This window comes from Aotus nancymaae, unplaced genomic scaffold (assembly GCF_030222135.1).
Source record: "Aotus nancymaae isolate 86718 unplaced genomic scaffold, 86718_ANA_hifiasm-v0.15.2.pri h1tg000016l, whole genome shotgun sequence".
NCBI classification, from domain to species: Eukaryota; Metazoa; Chordata; class Mammalia; order Primates; family Aotidae; genus Aotus; species Aotus nancymaae.
Genome location: NW_026988428.1, coordinates 61,270,391 through 61,282,104, shown reverse-complemented (window position 1 = coordinate 61,282,104; position 11,714 = coordinate 61,270,391). Strand labels below are relative to the sequence as shown.

The following is an 11,714-nucleotide window of genomic DNA, read 5'->3' as shown; positions in this document are numbered from 1 at the left end:
GCCTGCTGAGGCCAGCAGGAGAAGGCCAGAGCCGGACCAACAGAAGCTGACTCGGGGACGTTTGGGGCCTGGAGGCACCCTGGGAGGGCAGGAGCCGAGCCTGGAGAGGCCAGCATGTGGCATGAGCTGGGTGGGCACGGAGAGCCCGAGTCAAGGACCTGAGATTTCTGGCCTACAAAGGCTGCCGGGAGCTGGGTAGGAGCCAAGTCCACAGAGGTTGCTGCAAGGTGAGGCCGGAAGGTGGGCCTGTAGATACCACCGGGAGGAGGAGCTGGGCCCCAAGAAGCCAACCTGAAGATGTTCTGGACACGGAGAGGATGCCAGAAGGGCAATGCTGGGCCCGGGAGGGCTGCCAGGAGGCACCAGTTTGGCCTGAGGGGGCTATGGGGAGGCCGGGGGCAGGGCCTGTGGATACAGGCTGCCACAGAGGCAGGAGCTGGGCCTGAGCAGAGGCCACCATGATGGCACGAGCTGGGCCTGGAGGGTCCACTGAAAGGCGGAGGCTGGGCCCGGAGGGGCCTGGCACAGGCAGGAGCCAGGCCTGTGGAGGCCGGGCCCGGCAAAGAAGCTTCGGACTTGGACATGCCGCCGGGAGGCAGTAGCTGGTCTGGGAGAATCCGTGATATGCGAGCTGGGCTGAGGAAGGCTGCTGCGAGGGAGGACCTGGGCCTAGATTCGAGGCCAGCACGAGGCGAGAGCTGGGTCCGGAGAGGTTTGCCACAGGCATGAGCTTGGCCCCAATGGGCCAATGTGAGTGAGGCCTGGGCCTGTGGACGCAGCTGGGATGCAGGCAGGAAGGCAGGCAGGATCTTGGCCTGGGGAAGCCACCAGCAGGCAGCAGCTGGTGCTGGGTAGGCTGTGGGGAGTCCAGAGCTGGGCCCGGAGCGGCCAATGTCAGGCAGTAGCAGGACCTGTCAAGGCCACCGGGAGGCAGAACGGAGGCCCAGAAAGCCCCACTTGAGAAAGCTTTGGGCCGACAGAGGAAAGGCAGCTGGAAGCTGGCCAGGAGCTGAGCCAAAAGAAGCTGCTGAGAGGCAGGATGCGGGCCAGTAGATGCGGCCAGAGAGGAGGATCCGGGTCCGGGGAGGCCGCCAGAAGGGAGGCATAGGCTGGACCTCCCAGAGAGGCTGAGGGGAAGCAGAAGCTGGGCCCCAGGGGGCCATTGGGAGGCAGGAGCTGGCCCTGGAGGGGCCCACATGAGCACATTTTGTGCCCATGGGGAGGAGACGCCAGGAGGGCAGGAGCTGGGCCTGGAGAGGCCGACTTCAGGACCCAATGCTTGGGCCTCCCAAGGAGCGGGAGGAGGCAGCAGGAACTGGGCCGGCAGAAGCTGACTCGGGAACGTTTGGGGCCTGGAGATGCCCTGGGAGGGCAGGAGCCAAGCCTGGAGAGGCCAGCGTGAGGCATGAGCCGGTGGACCTGGAGAGCCTGAGTCGAGGGCCTGAGCTTTTGGGCCTACAAAGGCTGCCGGGAGCAGGGCAGGAGCCGAGTCCACAGAGGTTGCTGTGAGGTGAAGCGAGAAGATGGGCCCTTAGACATCGCCAGGAGGAGGAGCTGAGCTCTGAGAGGCTGACCTGAAGATGTTCTGGACACACAGAGGATTCCAGAAGGCCAACGCTGGGCCCAGGGGGCCACCAGAAGGCACCGGCTTGGCCCGAGTGGTCCACGGGGAGGCTGGGGGCTGGACCTGTGGAAACACGCTGCTGCAGAGGCAGGAGCTGGGTTGAGCGGAGGCCATGGTGAGGCCATGAGCTGGGTCTGGAGGGTCCACTGAGAGGCGGAGGCTGGGCCCAGAGGGGCCTAGCACAGGCAGGAGCCGGGCCTGGGGAGGCTGGGCTGGGAGAGGAAGCTTCGGGCCTGGACAGGCCCCTGGGAGGCACAAGCTGGCCTGGGAGACTCCGTGAGAGGTCGGCTGGGCCGAGAAAGGCTGGTTCAAGGAAGGACCTGGGCCCAGACGCGAGGCCAGCACCAGGCAAGAGCTGGGTCCAGAGATGTCTGCCAGAGGAACGAGCTGGGCCTCAACCGGCCAGTGTGAGGAAGGTGCTGGGCTTGTGGACGCAGCTGGGAGGCAGGCAGGAATTTGGCCTGGGGTAGCCGCCAGCAGGCAGTGGCTGGTGCTGGGGAGGCTGTGGGGAGGCCAGAGCTGGGCCTGGAGAGGCCACTGTCAGGAGGGAGATGGGCCTGAGTAAAAAAACATCTTGAGTAAAAAAAAATCTTAAATAGAACTTTCTGTTAGACAAGCCCCCCCTTCCCTTGACCTGCTCCTTCTGCAATAACCTGCTTACTGCCCCTGGCCCTAAACTGGTATAACAATGTTGATTGCCCTTTGTTCTTGGCCAAGAGGTTTGAGCTCTAGCTGACTCTCAGATGCCAGCATAAAGGTGGACTCTCAACAAACTCAGTGCATGGCGCTTCTGTTTAAACTTGCTAGGGCATAACACTATGAGACCATTTCATGACTGCCACTTCTTTGGTAGGCTCTAAGCCCTTCCTCCACTTGGTCACACAAGTCTATCTATGCAATCCCACCACACCCACATGGCACTCCTCACTCCACACACAATGGGTGAGGTATGTGAATATGTGACCATATTTGACACCTCCCTGCCTTTACTCATATTTGAAACAGGTTCCCTTTCTCTTTTCGCTTTTTGTAAGTGAAGCAGATTATGTTGTGGGGCTTCTGTTGTGATGGTGATTAATTTTTGTGTTTAAAGATGATCATGTTCAGCACTCCAGGTTGGGTGACAGAGTGAGACTGTCTAAAAAACAAAAACTTAAATGGTTTTCTTTGATGGAATTTATAATACTTTGCTTTTGCTTTCTCATTGATCTTTAATGAGACAGTAACTGGATATGCCATCCTTGCTTTCTTCCCCAAAAATGCTCAATAACTTTTCATTTTATTTTTCTTAGTATTAAGCCCCCAACAACAGGGTTCTTGTCAGACCCAATTTTGCACATCTAATGCTTATACTAAATAAATGTTTGTTCAATAAGTGAATCTAAATATTAATTGTAAATATAAAGAAGTCATGATGAGATGGGAACAAAAGGCCCATCTTCATCAAATTAATCTCTTCTTAATTTGTTTCTGCAGATTATCTTACCTTTTAATAAAAATTTAATTCAGTTGCCCACTTGACTGATGTTTTCCAGCCCTGGAATTCCATATCACGAGGGACTTCTGAAAGGAATGTTTTCCAGTAGTCCTTCCACATACAAATCATTTGAATGTGCTTCAAAGTTTTGGTCTTAAAAGAGATCTTCAAAGATCCTAAAAGATAAAACTTTTTTTTTAATACCTTTAGGAAGAGAGAGAAAGAAAATTATTATAGAAAATAAAAAATACAACCTAAATAGTATTTTTTTTTTTTTTTTTTTTTTTTTGAGATGGAGTCTTGCTCTGTCACCCAGGCTGGAGTGCAGTGGCATGATCTCAGCTCACTGCAACCTCAACCTCCCAGGTTCTAGCAATTCTTCTGCCTCAGCCTCCCAAGTAGCTAAGATTATAGGCACCTGCCATCATGCCTGGCTAATTTTTATATTTTTTAGTACAGACCGGGCTTCACCATTTTGGGCAGGATGGTCTCAAACTCCTGATCTCAGGTGGTTCGCCCATCTCGGCCTCCCAAAGTGCTGGGATTACAGGCACGAGCCATCGCACCCAGCCTGTAAATACTATTTGGAAGCAGCCTTTTGCTACTCCCTGCTGGTGACCTTTAATAACCCTCCTCCATTGCTGCTGCACACTGGCATATTTCAGGCTACACTTTCATCTGCACTGCAACCACGAGATCAATATTCTTTACCCCTTCAACCTTGTAAGCATGCTATTTTAAGAGAAATAACTTTCCACAAAGAATTCATGGAATGTGAAATAACAATAGTAAACAGAGGCTGGTTTAGATTAAAAGAGGCATAATAACCAAAGTTAGCACAAAAAGATTGTTTGGATCCAGATATAAAGCAAACAATGAGCTGACACCAAAATATCATTTTTAGTTTTGTCAGATGTGATGAGATAGTGGCTGTTTGGGGATGTACACTGAACAGGTAAAATGCTGTGAAGACTGTGATTTGCTTTACAATATTCTTGCAAAGGGAGGAAAAGAAATAGAACAAAATGTAGGACAATCTTAATGATCACAGAAATTCAGGAATGGGTATTTTAGTGTTCATTGTACTATTTTCTCTACTTCTGAGTAGGTATAAAAACTGTAATTTAAAAATGTAAAAAAAGAAAAAAAAATGGCCAGACATCATGCTCATGCCTGTAATCCCAACTCTTTGAAAAGCCAAGGCAGGGGCATCACTTGGGTCAGGAGTTCGAGACCAGCCTGGCTAACATGGTGAAACCCTGTCTCTAGCAAAAAAAAAAAAAAAAACTGGGTGTGGTGGCAGGCACCTGTAGTCTCAGCTACTCATGAGGCTGAGGCAAGAGAATCAGTTGAACCCAGGAGGCAGAGGCTGCAGTGAGCTACTGTACTCCAGCCTGAACAACAGAGTAAGAATCTGCCTTAAGAAAAAAAAAGTAAAAATGAATTTACTAATCCCTGCTCTTAAGCCACATCCAAACAGAACTCTAAAGAGAAACATTCAAGCATTTACATGATGCTATTTATATACAGATCTCCCATGCACCTCTGAATGTAACATTTAAATATTTTGCAACATGATGGCTGGGAGTGGCTCAAACCTGGGCATGGTGGCACATGGCTGTAGCCCTAGATACGACTTAGGAGACTGAGACAGGAGGATAACTTGAGCCCAGGAGTTCTAGCCCAGCCCAGAAAACATAACACGACCCTGTTTCTTTAAAAAGAAAAGTCAGGAGCTGTCAAGGAGCTCACTGATAATTTATTTTGGTGCTATCAACAACTGCTATCAAAACACTACTACAAAATCCAAAATTATATCTATTGCCAGACCTTTCTCCTTACTTCCGAACTCATTTACCAAACTGCCTCCCCCACCTCCACAACTCAACTTGAATGTCAACTTGAAATTAATTAATTAATTTCTTTGCTATTAGATTGGCTTTCCTCTAACATCTAAAGACTTGTCTTAAATACTTACTTCATGTTACTAGCATCAAATCTGAAGGGATCTAGTGTAGGAGCTCTTTGACATAAGAAACACATGTGTTTTTGAGAAATCACACAAAGTGAAATAATTATCATAGCTGTAAAAAGAAATATGCCCATAAATAAATAACAGTAAAAGATTAGAGGCTTTCAGTCAGACTAGAGAGTGATGTTAAATCAAATTATTCTGTTAATTCAACAAGAAAATATATAAACCTAATTCTGACAAACTTTCTATTAAACAAAAAAGAACGCTTTGTTGGGGTTGAGAGTGAAAACTGCAAGTTTTAGAAAGAGGTGAGACCAACTGCAGAATGTGCTCATCACGCATCACCAAGGCTGTCCCAATCGCACCCTCTGCCTCATTATCCCCCTTATTCCACTTCATTCTTTCCCAGACCATAACCCCTTCTTACATAGTAAATATCTCCTACTTACTACAGATTTCCCCACCAGATGAAATGCTCCAGAACGCATGGGGCAGGGCACTGTCTTCCACACTGCCCAGTTTCCAACACCCGACTCACAGGTACCAAATGACTTCAGGATTATGAGGTTGGAAGTAGTGATTATTTCCTCAATACTTGCCGTGGTTCACAGCAATGAAAATCCTAAGATTTCCTTTCCCCTTTCGGGGACCATAAAGAAAGCAGTGATACTGTCAGAGGCATTTGAACCAGAGCAACTCCATCTAAAATACGAGCTGGGTAAAATGAGGCTGAGACCTACTGAGTTGCCTTCTCAGATAGTTAAGGCATTCTAAGTCACAGGGTGAGGAAGGAGGTCAGCACAAGATACAGTTCATAAAGACCTTGCTGATAAAATGGGTTGCAGTAAAGCGGCCAGCCAAAACCAAGATAGTGATGAGAGTGGCCTCTGGTCATCCTCACTGCTACTACACTCCCACCAATACCATGACAGTTTACAAATGCCATGGCAACGTTTCAAAAGGGGAAGCATACAAATAATCCATTCCTGGCCAGGCACAGTGACTCACACCTGTAATCCCAGCACTCTGGGAGGCCAAGGTGGGTGGATCACCTTAGGTCAGGAGTTTCAGAGCAGCCTGACCAACATGGTGGAACCCCCATCTCTACTACAAATAAAAAATAAAATTAGCTGGGTGTGGTGGTGCACACCTGTGATCCCAGCTACTTGGGAGGCTGAGGCAGGAGAATCACTTGAGAACCTGCTTGAGAAGTAAATAAGACAGGCATGATCTGGGCTGTCAGGGCTACTGTGCTGAAGCAGGAGGAAAAAGTCAGCCAGCAGCACTCTGTGAAAAATGAAAGGAGGATGAATCAGTGAGCCTCGAGGCTGAGGTGAGACGGTGCTCAGTGAAGACCTCTCCAGCATGGTGACATTTCAACTGTGATGCTAATAGAAAGGAGAAGCACAGAAAGCCCTCAACTAACAGCATTCCACAAACACCAGCCCTCAGTGCAACAGTGCCAGGAGGCTGTGACCTGAGAGGAAGAGAGGCACACAAATGACCAGAGTGGCTGGCACAGAGCAAGCAATCCACAGAGGGCATGTGGAAAAAGCAGAGGAATTGCAGAGAGCAGCTCACCCATGTCCCTGCAGATCCAATCAGGGGCTGTGAGGTTTACTCCAAGTACAGTGGAAGCCACTACAGATGATAGTCCAGAGAATGACAGGCTCCACCTCCTACTTTCAATGAGCCTGACCTGGCTGCTCTGTGGCATGGCTCTAACTGAGCACTGGAGGGCAGTGAAGGAGGATGGGGTAGAACCTGGGCTTTGTGTTTGGGCAGAGTCAGCAGGCCTTGCTAGGCTGGATATGGGAAGGGAGACAATCATACCTCAGGGTAACTCCTGGGCATCTGGCTTGGGCAGCTGGTAGACCCTGAGAGGAGCTCATGGAGAGGGAAATGGGGACTTTGCCTGGGACACATGAAGCCTGAGGAGGGGTCAAGCAGATAGGAAAATATAGAGGTCTGGTATGAAGAGCTTCTTCAAGGCCAGGAATGAGAGTCTCAAAGACATAGACAATATAATATTTTCAAGAGGTGGACAGGGTGGGATTATCTGTAAGTAAGACACAGTAAGAAGAGAGAAAGAGGCTGGGCAAAGGGGCTTATGTCTGTAATCTGAGCACTTTGGGAGGCCAAGGCAGGTGGATCACGAGGTCAGGAGTTCGAGACCAGCCTGGCCAACATGATGAAACCTCATCTCTACTAAAAAAATAGAAAAATTAGCCAGGCATAGTGGTAGACATCTGTAATCCCAGCTACTCAGGAGGCTGAGGTGGGAGAATCGCTTGAACCAGGGAGGCAGAGGTTGCAGTGAGCCAAGACTGTGCCACTGCACTCCAGCCTGGGTGACAAGAGGAAGATTCTATCTCAAAAAAAAAAAAAAAGAAAGAAAGAAAGAAAGAAAGAAAGAAAGAAAGCAGGCTCAGGATGAAGCTGCCAGCTGGCACTCTCCAGTGTAGAGAAGATGAGGGCAGGACCCTCAAGGGACTGAAAATGAGACAGAGAGGAGCCAAGAAAGAGTCCACAAGATTTGAACATTTTTATAAAAAATGGGGGGACAGAGAATAATAATCTAGAATTCTGCTGAGAAGCAGAATAAAAATGGGGCAGAGAGCAACTCTGGGTGGCAAAAGGTGTTGAATAAAAAATTAAAACTAAGTATTTTGAAGTGCTGATGAAGTATTTAAGGAACACGATAGAAAAGAAAGGTTGGCTGAGGTTGTACCTTCAAATGTCCAGTGGTGGCTACTGCCAAAGCTCTCTCTGTTACTACAGAGTGGCACCCAGGCACAGGTAAAGCCCAAAGAGAAGAGGCTTCCCAATGGTGTCAATCCTCCTGCAGAAAACCTTTGACTGTACAGAAAAATCTACTCAGTAAAAAGCATATGTGGTTCCATTATGTGACGCTCTCCTCTTATGTAGGATTAAAATTTCCATAATCTATGCATATTAAAAACTGTAGGATGGCCAAGCATGGTGGCTCACATCTGTAATCCCAGCAATTTGGGACACTGAGGCAGCTGAACCACCTGAGGTCAGGAGTTTGAGACCAGCCTGACCAACAAGGCAAAGGCCTGTCTCTACTGAAAATATAAAATTAGCCAAGTGTGGTGGTCATGCCTATAATCCCAGCTAGTTGGGAGGCTGAGGCAGGAGAATCACTTGAAACTGGGAGGCAGAGTTTGCAGTGAACTGAGATCCTGCCATTGCACTCCAGCCTGGGTGACAGAATGAGACTCCATCTAAATAAATAAATAAATAAATAAAAAGTCAGAGAGTCCAGGTGTAGTGGCTCATGCCTGTAATCCCAACATGTTGGGAGGAGGGGGAATCAACTCAGGTCAGGAGTTTTAGGCTAGCCTGGCCAAAATGATGAAACCCCAACTCTACTAAAAATACAAATATTAGCCAGGCATGGTGGCAGGTGCCTATAATCCCAGCTATTTTAAAGGCTGAGGCAACACAATCACTTGAACCTGGGAGGTGAAGGTTGCAGTGAGCCAAGACAGTGCCACTCTGCACTCCAGCCTGAGCAACAACACTGACACTCCATCACCAAAAAAAAAAAAAAAAAAAAACTAGTAAGAGAAAACTGGAGCTGAGTTCTACTCATTGTATTTACTTTCCTAAGATAAAACATTATAAAAAACATTATCACCAGGTGTGGTGGCTCACATCTGTAATGCCAGCACTTTGGGAGTCCAAATGTGGGAATCACAGAATGAGGAGTTCAAGACAAGCCTGGCCAACATGGTGAAATCCATCTCTACCAAAAAAATATAAAAATTAGCTATACATGGTGGTGTGCGCCTGTAATCTCAGCTACTCAGGAGAGTGAGGCAAGAAAATTACTTGAATCCGGGAGGTGGAGGTTGCAGAGAGCCACTGTACTCCAGCCTGGGTGACAGAGCAAGACTCCATATTAAGAAAACAAAACAAAACGAAAGACATTACTCAGTAATATACTTTAAAGGAGGAAAAAAAGGCTTACCAAATTTTTTTGCAGAAAAGCTGATCCACTGTCTTTCTTAATTTGGTGATTCTGGCACATCATTCTTCCTTTACTGTCGAAATCACAAAAATACAAGTTTTCTCAATGTAATGGGTTTACTAACTTGGGTTGTTAAATATTATTATTATTATTATTATTATTATTATTATTATTGTTTTAAGATGGGGTTTCACCATGTTGGTCAGGCTGGTCTTGAACTCCCGACCTCAGGTGATCCACCCACCTTGGCCTTCAAAGTGCTTGATTACAGGCGTGAGCCACCATGCCCGGCCTAAATATTATCATTATAAAATAGTATTTTTTCTTTCCTGTGACTAAAACTATTTCTAAGATTCCAGAATGTACTTATTACTGAAACAATGCTAACACTGAACAAAAAAAGGAAGAACCAGACATTCATTAAAGCTGGAAAAAAGCAGAACTCGGTGTGCTCAAGAACAGCTACCAGGCCAGGCAAAGTGGCTCACGCCTGTAATCCTAGCACTTTGGGAGGCCGAAGCAGGCAGATCACCTGAGGTCCGGAGTTCAAGACCAGCCTGGCCAACATGGTGAAACCCCATCCCTACTACAAATACAAAAATTAGGCAGCCATGGTGACAGGTGCCTGTAATCCCAGCTACTTGAAACATGAAGTAGGAAGATTTGCTTGAACCCAGAAGGTGGGAGGATACAGCAAGCTGAGATCATGCCACTGCACTCCAGCATGGGCAACCCAGCAAAACTCCATCTCAATAAATAAATAAATAAACAGCTAGCAGGCGACATTTGCTATGGGGAGACTAGGGACATGATCTTGCTGGCAATCCTCCCATTTTAGTAAATCTAAACAGTTTAATTCCATTCTGTTTTGTCCCCACACCACGCCAGAGCCAAAACTAGTGAGAAAACACATCTAACAGTTAAGACATGATATGCATGGCTCCATACTCTAAAAGGAAACCTTCTTACGTTCTGGGTATCATGAGCATTTGATGAATGCTTGTTCAGTTGACTGGCATAGACTTGAACAATAAACTGTTCGATGCACTATGCCAAATAAATCTTGCATCTGAGAAGTAGAACAAAGATTGTTATTTTACTGCTGTCTACCCATTAATCCAGTATCTACATGTATTTATAATGGGTTAATACAAAGAAAATAAGTTGACTGTTTTAGAGAGTATTAGAATTTTGACAGCATGAATTCTCTTATCCTGGAAAACAATTAATAGTTAGAGACACATTATTTAATGTGGAAGTTACCATTAAAGAAATCAATGTTAATCATTAAATAATTATTGCACATAATCTTCTCATCTGACTTAAGACTGAAGACGTACCTCCTGAAGCTGGTTTATCAAGCTGTAAATCTTCAGTTATTGAATTCATAAGTTCATGTCTGAAAGGTGAGAATATTTAATATTCACTAGGCAATATTTAGCAAAGTAATATCCATTAGTACATATTTAATATTTAATCACCAAGGGTGGTTTTGAAAAGAAAAGACAGGCTGGGCATAGTAACTCCTGCCTGTAATTCCAACACTTTGGAAAGCTGAGGCAGACAGATCACAAGGTCAAAAGTTTGGGACCAACCAGGCCAACATAGTAAAACCCCATCTCCACTAAAAATACAAACCTTACCTGGGTGTGGTGGCAGGCACCTGGAATCGCAGCCGCTCAGGAGGCTGAGCTGGAGAATTGCTTGCACCCAAGAGGGGGAGGTTGCAGTGAGCTGAGATCGCATCACTGCACTACATAGCCTGGGTGACAGAGAAAGACTCCCTCTCAGAAAAAAATTAAGAAAAGACAATCTGAATGCTTGAGCACAACTAAATCTTCAGTTGAGGTTTCTAAAGAGTAACAAAAAAAATAATTGCAAATTGTCTCATAAGTTGCTTCATGGAGCATGTGTCCTCACAAGTAAAGTGGCAACTTGGCGACACACAGCTCTTTGAAGCATACTACAAAATCTTAAATGGAATCCTTTAATATTGCATTGCATTCAAGGCTATCTTCCTCTACATATCTACAAAAACAATCTTATATTCCCACATATGCTTTGAAAATCTCAGGCCTAAAAGCAAGACATGGATACTCTTTTCTTCAGCAAAAGTAGCACAACATTGTAAAAGAAAATGAAAGTTGCATGCCAGTCAGGTGTGGGCGGTGTTCATGTTTCAAAAGCTAACACTGGCATGACTGACTCAAAGTTGGACCCAGATAAATTAAAAAGGGGAAGATGAAAAATACATGAAATAGGCTGGGCACAGTGGCTCATGCCTGTAATCCCAGCACTTTGGAAGGCCAAGGAAGGTGTATCGCAAGGTCAGGATTTTGAGGCCAGCCTGGCCCATATGGAGACTGAGGCAGGAGAATTGCTTGAACCCAGGAGGCAGAGGTTGAAGTGAGCCAAGATCATGCGACTACACTCCAGCCAAGGCAACAGGAGTGAAAACTCTGTCTCACAAAGGAAAAAACATTCCTTTGGGAAGTCCTTCTACATAAAGATCTTCAACATGAGACCGGAGAAAAGGGGTATAGGATCATCAACAGACCATTGGCTTTTACTGTTTGAGCTATCAGGACAAAAAGAAAAAGGGAGATCATTTAAACACAATCTGTATTGCTCTTTAACTTTT

At 46.3% G+C, this 11,714-nt stretch overlaps 1 long non-coding RNA gene across 2 annotated transcripts; it reads right to left on the bottom strand.

The window, feature by feature from the left end:
• Window positions 1-2,054: 2,054 nt before the first annotated feature.
• LOC135275285 (uncharacterized) lies at window positions 2,055-11,054 on the bottom strand. 2 transcript variants are annotated; one of them, XR_010342925.1, is made up of 5 exons: window positions 10,717-11,054; window positions 10,414-10,472; window positions 9,074-9,146; window positions 3,111-3,277; window positions 2,055-2,181 (listed from the first exon to the last, which is right to left on the bottom strand). It is a non-coding gene; the product is annotated as an uncharacterized LOC135275285 (long non-coding RNA). The 2 variants fall into 2 exon arrangements; XR_010342924.1 differs by lacking the exon at window positions 10,717-11,054 and having other exon boundaries at window positions 10,414-10,504.
• Between the last annotated feature and the right edge of the window lie 660 nt (window positions 11,055-11,714).